At 40.3% G+C, this 4,014-nt stretch overlaps 1 long non-coding RNA gene across 2 annotated transcripts in view; it reads left to right on the top strand.

Annotated features, from left to right (window-relative positions):
• LOC112547899 overlaps positions 1-4,008 on the top strand; it is a 23,911-nt gene extending 19,903 nt beyond the window's left edge. For both annotated transcript variants that reach the window (XR_003091681.1, XR_003091682.1), the window contains exon 4: positions 1,486-4,008. This is a non-coding gene — a long non-coding RNA (uncharacterized LOC112547899). The remainder of the gene's footprint in view (positions 1-1,485) is intronic.
• Positions 4,009-4,014: the final 6 nt, after the last annotated feature.

Genomic DNA, 4,014 nt, shown 5'->3' with positions numbered 1-4,014 from the left:
TGGGCGGTTGGGGGCACGTGTGGGGCAGGCCAGGGTTGGGGCTGTGCTTGTGGGTCCCAGCAGCAGCCACCGCCACCTGGGCTGCCTAGAAAAGTAGTCCAGCTGCAGAGCTACCCCAGCCTTGCTGCATGCCCAGGGGGTGGCAAGATGTGCCATGGGCTGGCGGTGCCTGTACCAGGTGGGACCGAGGGACCCACTGAGGGCTGGACAAAGACTCTTCATGGGCTGGATCTGACCTGTGGGTTAGACCCTTAAAAGTAGTTCGGGGTCTTTAACCTGTGTAAATTTACATGGAGAAAAAACTCTGGTAAAATTCCCAAAGGATGAATTTGTGTCTTTGTTCCAGGATAATCATCTAGTCTATTTCTACTTTCTCACAGTTACTACAAGAGTACTGGATGTGAAAAGGAAAAAGAACATTTCCCAACAAGCAAACAGGCTGAACTCTTTGCAATTAGGCTAAGACAAGTCAGCCAGACATGAGACATAGGTTAAAATTTTAGACAGTTAAATAAAAAGGCCGCTCATAAATGACAGTTTTCAAGAATGCTAGTTGCTTATGGACATAATGAGGGCAGTTTGAAAGGTATCTTTACATGTGGTCTAGTATTGCTTTAAAGTATTTTTGCCTAAACCAATTAAACCAAATCAAGATACACAAGGTTTCAGAAGTGCATGGTTAGAACATGATATTTAGTACTTAAAAAAAAATCATTTATTACACTGTGGTGTTTGCCTTCTCAGTGTATAGCCTAATCTTCTTATACGATATACAAGGAATAGAAAGTATGACAAACCCCTACTGAACTGTAGGTTTTACTTTTATATACAGAACCAGAGTCACTGCTATAAGATATTATAAACAGTTCTTTCAACCTGAAATGGAAAGACAATCTGCAACAAGATAAGCTGGTCAGCTGTGACTCACATTTTAGGCCTCCTTGTTTACCTATAGCACAACTCCTAAATGAATAGGATAGAACAGAGTGGAACAAAGCAGAAAATTTACTTTCCTTCTCTGACTTTAAATAAATGTGGCCTGAAATTCAAAATGACAGAGAGCAAAATAAGAAATTAAGAAAGCATGTCGTGTTAATAATTAAGCACTGGCCTTTGCTCCTGGCAATTATTCCTGGTGAATGTTACAGGTTCACATTTAAAACATCCTAGGAAAAAAAAAGTGTGGAACTTAAAGACATTTACAACAAGGCAATACCAACAGCCACCCTCAAACCCACCCTTACCCCTCAAATACCTCTGACTGTTTTAAACAAAACCACTCTTGTGCCTGCAATGGAGGAGGAATTTTAGGATGAAGGATTTTGCAAAACACTGCAGTGCTAGTCTACTCAAAATAAGGAAAAGCAGACAAGAAAGGCACAAGGAGTATAGAGCTTTTGGTTCTACAGGCTGGGATCTTACATCATTTCCCAGCTGCAGATTGGAAAAGAGTACAGAAGTCAAATTTTTTTTTTTTTTTTTTAGTAGGATGAAAAGAATCAGAGGCACAAGGAGTCAACCTTGCACAGCAAGCAATTTCCATCCTCTTTCAAGAGAGCCCTTGTCACTGGAAAGCATCCTGCTGTCATCTGGTCTTTACATTTTGTTACAATGTTTTCAGGTCTGGGGTTTTTGGAACTTTTTTTTAGTATTTAATATTATTATTTAACATTTCAAAGACAGAGAGGAAGAATGGGAAATGTTGCGTATCTTTTGGTTTCTTTCCATTGTGTGGAGTCTCTTTGCTGGTTACCTAGGAAACTGCCACAGTAGAGTTGCACTGTCTGTGCTGTCACGATTGTCAGAGTGCTTGGGAGAATGCAGAGTGGATGATGTGCATGGGTGATGTACAGAAATTAAAAGCTTGACAGCATGTATTTGTAAGAATAATAAATAGAGAAGCTAGTCCCCATGTGTACCTCACCAGCAGGGAGGCAGGATACACGTCTGTGTCTGTATTTTGTTGAAGATCAGGGGAGCAGAGGAGGCACTACAAAGCATTGGCTGCTTGATGAAAATAGCTAACAAACTGCATGAGATGCCATACCTACCTATTACTTGTTCCCTTCTCTCTTTTGGCAACCAAGTGACACTCAACACAAACACCTGGGTAAACGAGAAGCAGGCCTCTTAACTCCAGAAACAACGCAGAGGGATTTCTACATGCCTGCTTCAGAGTCACTTCATCATTCCTTTTATAGAGTAGATTTCTTCTGTGCGACTAGTCACACAGTACCTGGCTCCAACTTTTTTTCACTTGAACTCTGGTGATAGACTCTTATTCCCCCATTGTTTCCTTGTTGAAAGGCAGGACTTGTTTGGCCCCATGGACCCAATCCAGACTATCATGGGTTCCTGCAAGCAAGATCTGGAGTGCAGGGCTTCCCACAGACCAGACCAGATGATTCGTGAGCAGGGGTAGTGGTATTAATCCTCATGGTTGCTAATCAGTGAGTTTCCAAAACCCAGGCAAATTAACACTGTTGCTGCTTATCTCCCTTTCCCCCCTGCCACCAATTTTAGTCCCCCAGGGTGATTAAAGACCCTGATTTCAAAGTGGCAGGGAGGTGTGTGGCATTAACTTCCCGGATTCCAAAGCCACGCTGAAACAGCAGCTCCAGCAATGAGCCCCAAGGTCCAAAGCCATCCAGCCCAGAAGAACCCAATGGGCCTGGAGACCCAACTCTTGTCTGCTGGATCTGGCCCATGGGCCAACATGTTTGACACTTGTTCAAAGCTGCTCCTGCTCTCCAAATGCAGTACTGCTCTTTACAAAAAGTTAGTCAGCATCACTCCATCAGGAAGATATTTTCATGAGAACTAGTTCTGCACGGTTCAAAAGGCATGCACCATATACATTACAGCAGTAGTTCTCAACCTTTTACACCTTACATCCCACCAACCATTTTGTCAAAAAACTCTGGTCCCACCATGATAAAAGCAAAACCCCACCTTTTCCAAGAAGTGTATTTTTACATTTACATGTACTTTAGTATTATATTAATCATTAAGCAGTGAGTTGAAGTCCCACTTACACGACCTTCACATTCCACCAGTGGGATGTGTCGGACTGGTTGAGAAACACTGTATTACAGCATGCACTTGCCATGGGGCACGAACCTGCTTGGAATATGGAAGAAAGTCCACAGCCTGTCCTATAGTGGACATAAGGTTTTGTTCATTTTACACATACAACACCATATGTGTTATCAATATGCCACATATACAGTTGATGAAATGCAGCTACATTCAGCATGAGGAAGATTGTGCCTATAATGAGTTCTTCCCAAATCTGATTTGATTTATTTAGATATTTCTTTCAAGTCTATGATGCAAAATGTCAAGAGAAAAATACGATACGCTGCACTCATCATAAGAAATTGAATGCCATATTTTCATAAGCAGCCTTTAATTTTACTTCAACATTTTTCCTTCCACAGTCAGGTGCAAATATCAACTAGGAATGCGGGATGGAGAGGGAAATTTTAGAATTGAAATGTCTAATTGAGCATGTCTATGGTAAGCTAATGAAAATGCTATCATTTATGACCAAACCTGATTGTACTCATCAGGTTAAGGCATCTTTAAAACTGGCTTCATTATTTTAAATGTCCTTTATACATTACAAGACTTTTTGATTGCTTCCAGTTGGTTTTTTTTGTGTGGTAACTTTGTATGTAGCATCCTACTTTTCTTTACCTTTGATGCTATAGAACATTCTTCTTTTAATTAATGTTTATTACTGCTTAATATGCGCATTTAAAACATCCAAAGTCACATACAATGTAACTAAAAAAACAATGAACCATTTAATCTTTTTCATATATCTTTCAACTGTAATATATCTTTGTATACACTGACATGGAAGAGCCATTACCAGCTCTGAAAAGAGTTCATTTCCAACTTTCTGAATCTATTTATTTATACTATTATTCTTTCTACCCTCCTGCTCTGTAAGTGAATATAGCTTTTAAGAAAAGTTACAGTGCTAATATTTCTTCAGAAACTCTTTCC

Source organism: Alligator sinensis, unplaced genomic scaffold, assembly GCF_000455745.1.
Source record: "Alligator sinensis unplaced genomic scaffold, ASM45574v1 scaffold499_1, whole genome shotgun sequence".
Taxonomy (NCBI): Eukaryota; Metazoa; Chordata; order Crocodylia; family Alligatoridae; genus Alligator; species Alligator sinensis.
The sequence above is the reverse complement of the archived record's forward strand: the minus strand, read 5'-3'. Positions and strand labels throughout refer to the sequence as shown.